We start from the raw sequence: 15,892 nt of genomic DNA on the forward strand, positions 1-15,892 counted from the left end.
GTGTCATACGTCTGTACGCGACATTTCCACACTCCTAAACATCCTTAGGTCCACCGTTTGCGATGAGATAGTGAAGTGGAAATATGAAGGGACACATACAGCACAAAAGCGTACAGGCCGACCTCGTCTGTTGACTGACAGAGACGGCCGACAATTGAAGAGGGCAGACATCTATCCAGATCCTAACACAGGATCCACTGCAAGTACTATGACAGTTAGGCGGGAGGTGAGCAAACTTGGATTTCATGGTCGAGCGGCTGCTTATAAGCCACACATCACGCAGGTAAATGCCAAACGGCGCCTCGCTTGGTATATGCAGCGTGAACATTGCACGATTGAACAGTGGAAAAATGTTGTGTGGAGTGGCAAATCACTGTACACAATGTGGCGATCCGATGGCAGTGTGTGGGTATGGCGAATGCCCGCTGAACTTCATCTGCCAGCGTTTGTAGTGCCAACAGTAAAATTCGGAGGTGGTCACGTTATGGTATGGTCGTGTTTTTCGTGGAGAGGGCTTGCACACCTTGTTGTTTTGCGTGGGACTATCACAGCACAGGCATACATTGCTGTTTTAAGTACCTTCTTGCTTCCCACTTAGAAGAGCAATTTGGGGAAGGCGACTGCATCTTTCAAAACGATCGAGCACCTGTTTATAATGCACGGCCTGTGGCAGAGTGGTTACACGACATAACATCCCTGTAATGGAGTGGCCTGCACAGAGTCCTGCCCTGAATCCTATAAAACACCTTTGGGATGTTTTGGAACGCCGATTTGTGCCAGACCTCACCGGCCGACATCGATACCTCTCCTCAGTGCAGCACTCTTTGAAGAATGTGCTGCCATTCCCCGAGAAACCTTCCAGCACATGATCGAACGTGTGCCTGAGAGAGTGGAAACTGTCATCAAGGCTAAGGGTGTGCCAACACCATATTGAATTCCAGCATTACCGATGGAGGGCGCCATGAACTTTTAAGTCGTTTCCAGCCAGGTCTCCGAAGATCATATATATAAGTTAACAATTTTCGGAATTTTTCCTTTACTTGTACAGAGAAACTTCGCTTCCTGCCAAATTTTCTGATTTTAGGTCAACGATAGATGTCCTATAGTTTTTGATTAGTGATGTAAGAATGCAGAGTCTCGTGGCAGTAACACTGGTTTAAAAGTTCTTGTGTCGTGTTTCGAGCCGCATCAAGTGATTAAAATTGCACGAGCTTTCCGCCAAGCTTTCCTTGCACTCCTTGACCAGTGGGCGGCCAGTGGGCTGTACGTAGGCTCCTTACACATAGTAGCTGCCGGCTGTGACGTCAATGTTGCTCGCAGCATCGCCATACATGGCCACACGTTGACTCGGCGTTCGATGCGCCAGCTTCAACTGCACTGTCGCCGGATCGCAAGCCGTGCTGAGCTGCAGGTCACCGACTCTGTTTAAGGTATCGCTGGTGTTTTTTATTTCAATGGCTTTATTAATTACACAACCCCAGAAGCCGTTTGTGGAGGAGCCACGACGGATTTTTTATAAAGCATGCTCAGCTAAAGCAGATTTCTCGGGGTGGCGTAGGCGATAAAACCTGACATGCTCCTTCCTGCTTTGCTCCACAGTGCGTGCGGTTTGTCCGACGCAAGACTGGCCACACTTACAACTTATCTTGTAGATCCCAGGTGTTCTGAGACCTGCTGCGTCTTTAACTGGTCTCAATAACTGAAGGATTTCTGTCAGAGGCCTGACGATCGATTTGATCTTGTGCCGCTTCAGCAGGTGGCTTATCTTTCCCGACACGGAATCACAGAATGGCCATCGAGCAAGTTTCTTTGCATGCTCCTCGTCGGTGGTCTCGTTGTGCGTCTTGCTTGAAATCACTTCATTTATTTGATGAACATTACAACCGTTGTTCCTGAAGAGCTTGCGTAGCAGGCTCAGCTCATACGGCAAGTTATCAGCGTCTGATATTATTGCACTATGCACCAATGTTTGTAAACCAGTGCTCTTCTGCGACGGGTGATGATGACTGATGGCCTGCGAGTACAAATCGGTGTGGTTGGGTTTTCTATATCAGTTGTGACCAATGCATTCATTTAGTTTGTGGCGTACGAGGACATCAAGGAATGTCAGTGTATCGTTTTGCTCTACCTCCATGGTAAACTGGATGTTAGAAACTTGACGAGTTCTTGGAACAGTTCAACGAGATTGGCAGTAGCATGCAGTTTACCATGGAGGTAGGAAAAGACGATGAACTGCCCTTCCTCGATGTGCTCGACCGCCGCAAACGAAATGGATGCCTTGGCCACAGTGTCTATAGCAAACCCACCCACACCGATCCGTACTTTCACGCTATGAGCCATCAACACCTGGCACAGAAGCGCTTTGTTTCACAAACATTGGTGCATCGTGCAATGATATCAGACGCTTATAACCTACCCGTTGAGCTTAGCCACCAACGCAAGGTCTTCAGGAACAACGACTGTAACGTTCACCAAATAAATTAAGTGATTTCAAACAAAACTCACAACAAGCAACCGACTAGGAGCAGGAAAAGAAACGTGCTTGCTTGCCGTTCTGTGGCTTTGTATCGGGCAAGATTAGCCGCTAGCTGGAACGACACAAAATCAAATTGATCTTCCGGCCTCCGATAAAAATCCGTCTCACAGCACCTGGGGTCAACATGATACCTTGCAAGTGTGGCCAGTCTTATGGTCGGACAAACAGCACGCACTGGAACAACGCGGATAGGAGCAGGAGAGATTTTATTGCTTACGCTACCCCGAGAAATATGCTTTAGCTGAGCATGCTTTGGAAAACCGCTACCGGATAAAACTTGAGGAAACATCCGTTGTGGCTCGTACAAACGGCTTTTGGGACTGTGTAATTAAAGAAGTTATTGAAATAAAAATCACCAGTAATACCATAAACAGAGTTGGTGACCTGCAGCTCACCACGGCGTATGATCCAACGATCGCGCGGCTGAAACTGGCGCATCGAACGCCAAATCAACCTATCACTGGTGACAGGTCGGAAACTAGTGTATATAATGGGCGTACCAGTAGCCCAGTGGCAATCATACCGCTTGACAAAGGCCAAGGAGTGCCTGGTCGAAAGCTCGTGTAATTTTAATCACTTGATGCGGCTGAATCGAATGAAAGGTAGAGAGACGGGTCGTAACACATCTGAAATGTAACGTCCACTGTTCAAAGTGCCATCAATGTTAACAAGTGGTGACAGAGACGTGTAACCAATGGCAACCCATAGCATCACGCCGGGTGATACGCCAGTATGGCGATGACGAATACACGCTTCCAATGTGCGTTCACCGCGATGTCGCCAAACACGGATGCGACTATCATGATGCTGTAAGCAGAACCCCCCTGAACCCACCGATTCCATATTCTGCTAACAGTCATTGGATCTCGACAAAAGCGAGCAGCAATGTCGCGATACGATAAACCGCAATCGCGATAGGCTACAATCCAACCTTTATCAAAGTCTGAAACGTGATGGTACGCATTTCTCCTCTTTACACGAGGCATCACAGCAACGTTTCACCAGGCAACGCCGGTCAACTGCTGTTTGTGTATGAGAAATCGGTTGGTGACTTTTCTCATGTGAAACTTTCCTCATGTCAGCACGTTGTATGTGTCGCCACCGGCGCCAGCATTGTGTGAATGCTCTGAAAAGCTAATCATTTGCATGTCGTAGAATCTTCTTCCTGTCGGTTACATTTTGCGTCTGTAGCACGTCATCCTCGTGGTGCAGCAATTTTAATGGCCAGTAGTGTATGTTTTGAGGGCGCTTAAATTTGAACTTGTCTCATTACTAAGTTTGTCGATTTACGTTCCATGTGTGTTTTGAAAGGCAAATGGCTCATATTCTTTGCCTACTTATTTGGAAGACAACACAGTTCCTTAAACTACATTTGATGAAACTAAGTCCTACTTGCTCTGTCATTTGCTGAACTCTCAACTATAATCCCGGTGCAGATTTTTTCTTCGTCATTTTGCGCACACGTCGTGAAGTACCACCGTTTTGCCCAGTTAATATTTTAAAATATTGCCGATGACGAAATTTCACGCATATTAATAGACTTGAAGCTACGTTACTGACCGTCGGTTGCTGACTAAAGAATTACTACGTCAAGTGATGTACGGTGAATGATATTTTCTACGAAGTAACTTGCATAACGGATTGCTTTGCTCTGTTCAATATTCCTTAATGCTTCTTACAGATTCAGTTCTTCCAAACCACGTTATTAATTAGATAACTTGCAGGAGTACTGTTAGCAGTTACTCATTTTTTGAATCTGTGTACTGCGACTACAAATCGGGCTGAAGAAATTCTCCATCCGAACAGGCATCGGAAGGCCCAACAGTTCCGGTTACCGCCGTGTCATCCTCAGCCGACAGGCGTCACGAGATGTGGATATGAAGGGGCATGTGGTTAGCACACCGCTCTGCTGGCCGTTGTCAGATTTCGTGACAGGAGCCGCTACTTCTCTATAAAGCAGCTCCTCAATTGGCCTCACCAGGGCTGAGTGTACTCCGCTTGCCAACAGCGCTCGCCAGACGTTGATGGTCACCCACCGAACTTATATGATGCTGTGATATGCAAATGATTAGCTTTTCAGAACATTCACACAAGGTTGGGGCCGGTGACGACACCTACAACGTGCTGACATCAGGAAAGTTTCCAACCGATTTCTCATAAACAAACAGCAGTTGACCGGCGTTGCCTGGTGAAACGTTGTTCTGGTGCCTCGTGTAAAGAAGAGAAATGCGTACCATCACGTTTCCGACTTTGATAAAGGTCGGATTGTAGCCTATCGCGATTGCGGTTTATCGTATCGCGACATTTGCTGCTCGCGTTGGTCGAGATCCAATGACTGTTAGCAGAATATGGAATCGGTGGGTTCAGGAGGGTAATACGGAACGCCGTGCTGGATCCCAATGGCCTCGTATCACTAGCAGTCGAGATGACAGGCATCTTACCCGCATGGCTGTAACGGATCGTGCAGCCACGTCTCGATCCCTGAGTCAACAGATGGGGACGTTTGCAAGACAAAAACCATCTGCACGAACAGATGGTGTACTCAGCGACGAACCTGGGTGCACGAACGGCAAAACGTCATTTTTTCGGATGAATCCGGGTTCTGTTTACAGCATCATGATGGTCGCATCCGTGTTTGGTAACATCGCGGTGAACGCACATTTTAAGCGTGCATTCGTCATCGCCATACTGGCGTATCACCTGGCGTGATGGTATGGGGTGCCATTGGTTACACGTCTCGGTCACCTAGTGTTCGCATTGACGGCACATTGAACAGTGGACGTTACATTTGAGATGTTTTACGACCCATAGCTCTACCCTTCATTCGATACCTGCGAAACCCTACATTTCAGCAGGGTAATGCACGACCGCATTTTGCAGATCCTGTACGGGCCTTTCTGGATACAGAAAATGTTCGACTGCCGCCCTGGCCAACACTTCCTCCAGGTCTCTCACCAATTAAAAAGTCTGGTCAATGGTGGTCGAGGAACTAGTTCGTCACAATACGCCAGTAACTACCCTTGATGAACTGTAGTATCGTGTTGAAGCTGCATCGGCAGCTGTACCTGTACACGCCTTCCAAGCCCTGTGTGAGTCAATGCCCAGGCGTATCAATGCCGTTATTACGGCCAGAGGTGGTTGTTCTGGGTACTGATTTCGCAGGATCTATGCACCCAAATTGCGTGAAAATGTAATCACATGTCAGTTCTAGTATAATATATTTGTCCAATGAACACCCGTTTGCCATCTGCATTTCTTCTTGGTGTAGGAATTTTAATGGCCAGTAGTGTACAATCTACTCTAATTTTTCACCCACTGCGCTATTTTTGTAAGTGTAAGCTATTGTATTAATTTCTTATTTAATTTCTAGTCAGATTGCGTTGCAAAATTGTTTATTGGGTCATTAATTCGTTTACAATTGGCCACAGAGACCACTTAAACAAGGTCTAGGGAAGCTACCTGCACTGGTCGTCCAAGCTCCTTAAAACAGTAGTCCGCCCACAGATATTACTTACAAGAAAAGACGACAGAAATTAGTTGCACGAGTAGTGAAGTCTATAGTTACAAATAAACGTCGCACAACTCAAAGAAAATTTACAGGCACGTGTGGCGACCAAGGAATATTTCACGTTTCCGCCAACTTCCTGCTACACTTGCAGGTCGTGCAGCACGACCTCTACAACGACTTCCTCCTCAAACTGGGTTACGGAACCAAAACAGGAACTCACGGCTAGTACCGACCTACTTGTTTTACAACCTGTGACGACTGTCGTCAAACAATAGCTTGAAAGCACCTTTCTTGGAAGGCCAGGATTCTTATCTTATTAGCAACAAGTTTCTGATTACAGTCTATGGTTAAACACACAACACGTGGCTAATCTTCATCAGAATGAGACTTCATATCTTCCATATACAATGTTACGCTAACAGTCTTGCGGTTTAACCAAATATTTTACTTTTACCAAAATTAATTTCACTGTAGTTTATAAACAATGTCTGAGTCTCCCCAAATTATTTTTAAGAATGGCCATCGGTTATGGGGAACATATACTGTTTTTAGTCTACACCGGTTTTAGAACCGTACATGGGGAGGTCACAATAGTTGTCGCGGAGAATAGAACAAAACTATTTTTGTTTTGTTATTGACTAGAAAGAAAAACTATAGAGTTAGTAAGTCTTTCGCCCTGGACAATGAGACAGTTAGTAACTGTGAAACTGTTGATGGAGTAGTTTAGTATTGCAGAAAATGTACTTACAGGAAATGACCGTGTTTTACATAAACAAATAAAGCAACAGTTCACACAAGGATATGCTGTTATACACTTTTAAAAGATGAAGAGGCATGAAATGAACAAAATAGTCCCATGGCAGTGAGGGATGAAGCATCGTCACCAGTGACGGATTTCCAGGGATGCAGAGGTTGATGTTATTAGCCATCATCCCCAAGAGAAACAACGAAGTTTCCAGAAGGATATCTGGCAGATTATTACAGGTTCTCGACAAACAACCAAGGGAAAAAGGTGGAGATGTTGAGCCTCCTGCAGTCATGGACTGTGTGGCTGGTCCCGGCGGAGATTCGAGTCCTCCCTCGGGCATGGGTATGTGTGTTTGTCCTTAGCATAATTTAGGTTAAGTAGTGTGTAAGCTGAGGGTCTGATGACCTTAGCAGTTAAGTCCCATAAGATTTCACACACTTTTGAACATTCTTTGTTGTTGATCCTCCCTGTCTGTGTCGTCCTGGATTAGCAACTGATATGACACGGCACCTGACCGTTACAACAGTTTTCGCACAGAAAAGGAAAATGAAGAGCAAGACTATGTTACGAAACTTTGAAAAAAAGGTTGAAACGATGTCATTCGTGAAATTCAAAACTTCTGCAGGATATGATAAATCGTGAATTAAGTGATCATTTTACAGGAAAGAGACCGGAAAATGCAATAATACATGACCGCACATTGACACTTTGGGCACTAAAAGTGAAAAAGAGAATCGACCCTCACAGTTCGCTTTAGTTCAAAGTATCCAACTCGTGGGTGAAAAATTTAAATGTGAGAATAAAATTGTCTGTCGTAAAATAACCAACAAAGTTAGGAAGGTTGGTTGAAGGGGCTAGCGACATTCAACAAAAAGAAGTGGATTTAAGTGTTATTTTTCACACGCGCTGTTAGGTATTGGATGGGAAAAGGAATAGTCTGAAGGTAGTTCAAAGAACACTTTGCTAGGCACTTAAGTGTGAAATGCAAAGTAGCCACATAGATGCATGTGTAGATGTGATTGGAATGATCAAAGATTTATTTAATTTCTTAGTGAAGGTTACCAAATGCAAATGCCTATTAAACTGGTTCGTGACTGTTGTTTATCAAATCGCTCTAGCTGCCAGGATGCTGACATTTTTATTAATAAATAGCAGCTTGGAATTATTCCCATTGAAATCCTCAGCACCTTCCACTCCCCGCCACACACACTCTTACTGTCACAGAAATATTCGGTAGTAAACACATTTTCATAGCGCAACAGAATATATGAAAGGGTCTTCGACGTGTAAGAAAGTAATGAAAAGTTATACCCAAGACGTTCAGCCATTCTAACGCAACCTGTAAGTGTAGTTGCGTCTTCTCTTGTAGAGAAGAGGTTTGTAACGCGGAAGCAAACTGCATCTTGTATTGCCAAACAGCTAACAGCAAGAAGCATGAATCACGAAAGAGCCAACTCTCGATGTATTCAGGAATTCAACAAGTGTCTCTAAGCTCTCTGCAGCTCAGACCTACCTGATATTGATGAAACGTACAGTCGGCTGAAGGTAGGTAATAGCACTATTAATTCGTCGGTGGCAGCTTATATCCAACACGTATTGCTCGCATCGGCTACTGACGTGAATAAAAGACAAGCGATCATATGTATGGTGAACATAAGTCATGCGATTCAGAAATAGCAGGAGAAAAATAATTAAAGAGAAACCTAAAATTAATTCCAATTATTATACAATAAATGAGTGTAAAAGTTCAAGAACAGTGTATGCACATGATCTTCAAAAGGATCGCTTGGAAATACAACGCCACGTTATCATCATCATCATTTATTGCGTTAAAGGGCGTTTAAGGCCTACAGCAAGAAACTAAGGGAAAAAACCAGAATGCAGAAGCAAAACACAAAAATTGAGCACTATAAAAAATATAGAAAAACGTCCACCGCTCCCGGTCGCTAGCTTCAAAAATGGTTCAAATGGCTCTGAGCACTATGGGACTTAACTTCTGAGGTCATCAGTCTCCTAGAACTTAGAACTAATTAAACCTAACTAACCTAAGGACATCACACACATCCATGCCCGAGGCAGGATTCGAACCTACGATCGTAGCGGTCGCGCGGTTCCAGACTGTAGCGCCTAGAACCGCTCGGTCATTCCGGCCGGCGCTTGCTTCATTTTCCACCATTGTCGACTCCACTTATTTAAGGATTGTTAGTATTTGATCCTTGCAACACGTCTTTGGACGTCTTGCAGCAATCTGAGAATGAAGGATTCGGTTAGAGAGAGATCCATCAGATCAAAAGATGTGACAAACCATAGTTGCCTCTTCTACCCTATTATACGGCCAAGGTGTGCCTTTCCAAACCACTCGTACAGTTGTTCTTTCACTTTTCGTTCCCATTTACCTTCCATGGTACCGTAGACGGTCACCTTCTCTTGAAGGCGCACACTGCCACTTCGGTTGTTGCCGATGTCAAGGTCCACAACCATATAAAAGTACCGGCAGTACTAGTCTCATGTGCAGCTGACTGTTACTCATCTATGATATTAGGAGCGACACAACGTAGTCTCAAAAACAGGAAATATACCCTTTATGCCTTCAAGTGTCGTAATAGTATACAGGGTGAAGAAAAATTCGCGCACTCTGACTTCGCAGCGCGATTCCTCACATATCAGCAATACAAAAATGTCTCTCATAAAATTTCCGCCAGTAAATGGAAGTTAAAGATTTTTGAATTTGGCAACAACAATCACATGCGCGGTAACTACCTCTGTCGTCTTATAGGACTACTGCTGTGTAGTTGGTGCAGTGGGAAGCGTTTTGGGTCAGCATGCATGGGGGTCGAGGGATCGATTGTGGGTTCAGGCGTATGTTTTTATTTGCTAAATATAGACTGTGTGGTACGGTACCTGACGTCTTAATCGTCATACAGATTACAGTGAATCTTCTATAAAAACTTTGCTCTTATGGGCTACGAACAAAGAAACGGAAGTAAAATTGTCTCCATTGGTCAACTTTTAAAGAAGGCTTTTGCACGTTGTGGATGCCAATTTTTTCGCACCATTGCATCTACTAGATTCCAAATCCGTTTTCTGTGTACCCTCCTCCAATGGTCCCATTGAATAGTACCAACTATTACTCTTGCCACGTTCAGGTCCACTATATTTCTTTAGAGCCTGATGTCACCAGTAGGGACAGCAATTTTCTTTACAAATGATTTCCAAACTCGGGTACCATTTGTGTGCATTATCATCATGAACCACTAATTATGACATTCAACACTGAGTCTGATAAGCCCTCACTGTTTAGTATCTCCATGCGTTACCATTGCGGGAAGGTACACAGAAAACAGATTTAGAATCTAGTAGATGCAATAGTAAAAAAATCGCGTCCACGACGTGCAAAAGAATTTTGTAAAAGTATATAAGAACAAACGTTTTCTAGAAGATTCACTGTAATCGCTATATGACGATTAAGACGCCAGATACCGTACCACACAGACTATATTTAGCAAATAAAAACAAATACGCCTGGACGTACAATCGATTCCTCGACCGCCATGCATGCTAAGCCAAAACGCTTTTCGCGGCACCACATACACAGCAGTAGTCCTATATGATGACAGAGGTAGTTACCGTGCATATGGTAACATTGTTGACTGATAGTCAATCTTTAATGTCCATTTACTGCCCGAAATATGTACAGGGTGAAACTTCGTGGGAGACATTTTTGTATTGGTAGTGTGTGAGGAATCGTGCTGCGAAGTGCGAGTGTGCGTTTTTTAATTTTATTTAATTTTATTTAATTTTTTATTTTTTTACCCTGAACAATGAGTGAGAAAGTAAAATGGAAAACGACTGACATCTGCAGATGGGTCGAACAAAGCACTCCGTCTTCAGGCCTGAGTGGCCTACCGGGACCATCTGACCGCCGTGTCATCCTCAGTGGAGGATGCGGATAGGAGGGGCGTGGGGTCAGCACACCGCTCTCCCGGTCGTAAAATGGTAATCTTGACCGAAGCCGCTACTATTCGGTCGAGTAGCTCCTCAATTGGCATCGCGAGGCTGAGTGCACCCTGGGTCGAACAAAGGTAGGTCATAATTCTTTACGTCAGACAGAAACGCCTAATACAAAAGCGCCTAATCTTGCTGAGAATGAAAACTCATCTGTTAAGCTGAAAAGATCATGTAATGTAGAATTACGCCAGTGTAAGAATAGCTAGCAACGTTCTCAACATGAATCCCGAATACAGTAGTTTAGAAATGCCTTTCTCAGCAATACACAAGACAATAATTGGTGAACTTAACAAGCAGAACAATAGGAATAGAAGAATTCTGTTGCCTGACAGCGGTAGGAATTTAGAGCAGCAAGTATAGAATAGTGTTAGGGTACCAGGTCACAAGTTCTGTGAAACGAAGTGTTTGTCTTAATCAGGCAACAGAAAATGTTGGACACATGTGTAAGGATGATCACAATTACGGATTCTGTGGTGGCACTATGGCGCCCTTACTAGCTCCGGGTTAAGTACACTGGCAAACGCTAAAAGAGAGACGTTGTGTCTCACAGAGAAGTTAACTGTTCTAAGATGGTGGCCGTCGCGTTTATTGATCACAAGACTCAAGAGTAGTTTACACAGATTACAAATCCAATTTCTAGAAGCCAGTCCAGCCGCAGTCGTCAGTAAGCTACAAGCGAGAAACTGGTCAGTAATCCTTAGTGACTACACGGAATACGCAAGAGACTTGGTCGATAATTCGTCTGAAGCGTAGCGAAGTACACCACTTAACGAGCAAACCTTCTGCATCTGCCTGTGGTTCACCGTACTGTGCGGCCTACTTATGCAGTACAGGATGCATCTGGAGCGTAGCGAAGTAACTCTTATCGACCAAGCACATGAATTTGCCTGTACTTCACGGCACGGACCTACTTACGCCGCACAGGAGATAGCAAGATTTTGTCAGGAGACCTACCCAGCGTCAAAGAGTGTGTCTGGGTGTGAGAACACAAAGAAGCCGGTAGCACATTTACTTGCTCCTGGAAGTGCGCATGGACAACGGTGGTTAGCCCGCCAAACAGGGGTAGCAGTTAGCAGTACGACTAGAATCTCGCACGCCCATCAGCAGCTCTGCCGTCTGTCTCAAACGATTTTGGAGAAACTGTCCAGTACAACAAAATCCATCTCATAGCCTCATTCGTAAACTTCATAGCAAACTATCTGTTCGTATTTATTGTGGTATACACCGGTATTCCAAATTAATTCTCTACACGAAATTCGAATGATCTGCAATCAGATATAGGAGATGCCATAGCTTTACGTTACTGTGTACGTAGTGTAGCTAAGACACTGAACTTTTCATTAAACTTTGGAGGAGATCTGTCTCCAGTCTCGAGAAAATGGACTCTATGATACATGCTCCCTCCTGGAGAAACGCAATTACAGCAAATATAAGGTTTTCATCCCATACATCGTATTTCATAAACGGTTCGAGATACTGGAACTAGATTTTAGAAATGAGTTCCTGTTTGAAAAATAGATTTTAGGTTTCCAAATAGGTTTTATATGCGCTATTCTATGAAATATAACGGAACTCTTCGTCCTTTTCCACACATCTACCTTGAATGATAACCACATCCAGACGAACACAATTTGCCTTTTTGCTCCACGCACAACTACTTCCAAAAAGTGTTCGATTCCTTCTCGCACAGGGACCAAATTCTCCAAAAATATTACATGCTTTTGGTATCGGTTATATCATAAACAAAAGCAACTTCTAGCGTATTTCACTTTCAATTCAATTTTAATTTTAATTTTGCAATAGTGAATATTATTAGTTATGATAATAGTAATTGTCATAATAATAATAATAATAATAATAGTAGTAGTAGTAGTAGTAATCAACGTTCCTAGTACTTGAAGGCACAAAATGTATAAGGTAATTTTGAAGTTACGTTATTTGAATGAAACTAACTGTTTCATATATACTTTTTTCTTCATTCATGCGTGAATGTTATATAATAACATTTGAATTGCAAATATTAAAAACAAGTTTTACTGGATCCTGAAGTAAATTAAATGATTTCTATACTCATCACTGTGAGTATATGCGTGACCAGTTCCATAACAACGTTTAGATGAAAACATTACTGGCATTTATTTGTTTATTCATTGCATGGCTCATACACTTGTAAGGCAAAATTCTATGTATATAGGAAAATTTCAATAATAAAAGACAAGTAAGTGTAAAGTAAAATATAAAAACAGGCGTGAACTCTATATTAATATCTAATCGTTCAATTCAATCTTTCACAGCTGGGGATAATTTTAGCAAGTCCACCAAGTCACTTGGATAGCCTCGTTCTTCGCAATTCTGATCGATATGGAAGATTCTCTGGCGCTCTCTTCCACAGCCACAGTGGGGTGTTGGCAGTTTAGCCCATTTATACAGCAAGTCTGCACTTCTGCCAAAATCTTTACGTACTCTGTTGACAGTTCTCCAGACTTAAGGCGCCAAGTCAAAGCTGCTAGATTCATTATAATGTTAATACGCTATTAATAATTGCTGGCACTACATTGCTCGAGCTTTTTTCCCACTCACGCTGGAATTTAAAATTGCTAGAGTGTAGATTCTTAGTTAACCTGATTGTAGGGTGGCGCCACTTCTGTCTTGTTGAGGATGCAGTAGCAGTGTCTTCATGGTTGGGCAGGAGAGTGCTAAGGCCAAGTTACCGGTGTGTCTGACGTATCAAAAAATATATTTGAGGCAAGTTCAAGAATTCATACACAATAGGGGATAAGAACAAAAAGATGTTACACTATGTGTTGTGAATTGTTTTCATATTTTCCAGAACATTTGGGTATAGAAATAAAATACATAGGTTTAGTTTCGAAATGGCTCTGAGCACTATGAGACTTAACTGCTGAGGTCGTCAGTCCCCCAGAACTTAGAACTACGTAAACCTAACTAACCTAAGGACATCACACACATCCATGCCCGAGGCAGGATTCGAACCTGCGACCGTAGCGTTCGCGCGGCTCTAGACTGTAGCGCCTAGAGCGCGGTTCCAGATTGTAGTGCCTAGAACCGCTCGGCCACCCCGGCCGGAAGTTAAGTTTCATCCCAGTCTTTTCATTATTAAAGACCACTAGCTTAATGGAGCACGCCGAAACTGAAAAAGAAGCTCGCAGCGGAATGCCGCTGGTGCAATTTGTAAAACCTTGTCATCAACCATCGCTGCCGGCTACAGCACCAACCCTCCTAGAAGAATTGGGTAACGTGTTACTTCCTCTGACGTGACCCTGTGAAATGACCGCGTGAGAAAATCAGATAAACTGGAGCCAATACGGAGGCATATCAACAGCCGCTCTTCCGACGCAGCATCCGCGAATGGAACAGGGATTCCGCGGATTGAGTATAGTTCCTCAAGCAACCTCCGGTAAATGCTGTCAGGTAGCTTATGGAGTGAAGATGTACAAGTGTTAGCGCAGCTTCTGTGGGTTTCTTCACACTGTGCCGCCTGGCTACGCGATCTGACGGCGCTGACATTTGCTTCGGTGCTGCCTGAAAATCCGTCGGCGATCACCGTCCATAAAATTAGAAAGAATCGGGCCGGTCCGGCTGTTTCGACACCGTAGCTCCAGCGACAGTTCGCGGTGGCACCAGCGGGAAAAGCCGAGCGGGTCCAAGCGGCGACACCCGTCCGCTCTCCACGGGCTGCAAGCGCGCTGCTGCCGGGAGGAGCGCACAGGTACGAAATAGGGAGAGGAAACGAAGTTTGTAACAGTAACGAGTATCACCCGATAGTGTGGAGATTTTACCACGTATTACAGACATAGGAGAATCAGCGATGAGGAAATTATTCAACTGCCGGCCGTTGTGGCCAAGCGGTTCTAGGCGCTACAGTCCGGAACCGCGCGACCGCTACGGTCGCAGGTTCGATTCCTGCCTCGGGCATGGATGTGTGTAATGTCTTTAGGTTCGTTAGGTTTAAGTAGTTCTAAGTTCTAGGGGACTTACGACCTCAGCAGTTGAGTCCCATAGTGCTCAGAGCCATGTGAAATTATTCAACCTGGTATGCAAGATATACACTGATGAGCCAAAACATTATGACTACCTGCTTAATAGTTTCTCTTCCGTCTTTGGAACGAAATACTTCACTGACTCTGCGTGTCAGAGATCCGACAGTTTATTGGTACATTTGTGGAGATACGTGGGAGAATATGTCTACGCACAGGTCATGTGATCTGCGAAAATAATGGGCCGCTGATTTGCGTAGGTGGCGATGGCGCCCGATAACGACCCATATGGGTTCAGATGGTTCAAATGGCTCTGAGCACTATACGACTTCTGAGGTCATCAGTCGCCTAGAACTTAGAACTAATTAAACCTAAATAACCTAAGGACATCACGCATATGCATGCCCGAGGCAGGATTCGAACCTGCGACCGTAGCGGTCGCTCGGTTCCAGACTGTAGCGCCTAGTACCGCACGGTCACCGCGGCCGGCCGACCCATATGGGATCCATGCATATAGGATTTACATCGGCCGACAATGGTCGCCGAGGCATCAGCGTGGGTTCACTATGATGCTCTTAATGCCACTTAGCACTGTTCTGGCTCCCAGGCACGGCCAGTTATCCTGCTGAAAGATGACATCGTCGCTGGCGAACGCATCAAGCATGAAGGGATGCAGGTGGTTCGCAGCTGACAGCGTGTTTCGATTAGTATTACAGGTACCGTGCGAGCGCAGGAGGACGTCTCCCATAGCATAATACTGCTCCCACCAGCTTACGTCCGTGGCGCGCTGCTCGTATCGAGTCGCCGTTCACTTAGATGACGGCATTTGTGGAGACGACTATCGACCTAGTACAGCAAAAATGTGATTCACCCGAAAAGCCGACACGTTTCCAGCGATCGACGGTCGTATCACGATGGTCCCGTGTCCACTGCGATCGTAAGTGACGATGTCGTTGGGTCAATATGTGAACGTGTGTGTGTGGTCTGCGGCGGAGCACCATATTCGGCGATGTACGATAGATGGTGTGATCCGAGGCATTTATGCGTGCACATGCATTGTGCTCCTTCGGCAGAGATGCCATAGGTCACCATCT

This window comes from Schistocerca nitens, chromosome 5, assembly GCF_023898315.1.
Source record: "Schistocerca nitens isolate TAMUIC-IGC-003100 chromosome 5, iqSchNite1.1, whole genome shotgun sequence".
Taxonomy (NCBI): Eukaryota; Metazoa; Arthropoda; class Insecta; order Orthoptera; family Acrididae; genus Schistocerca; species Schistocerca nitens.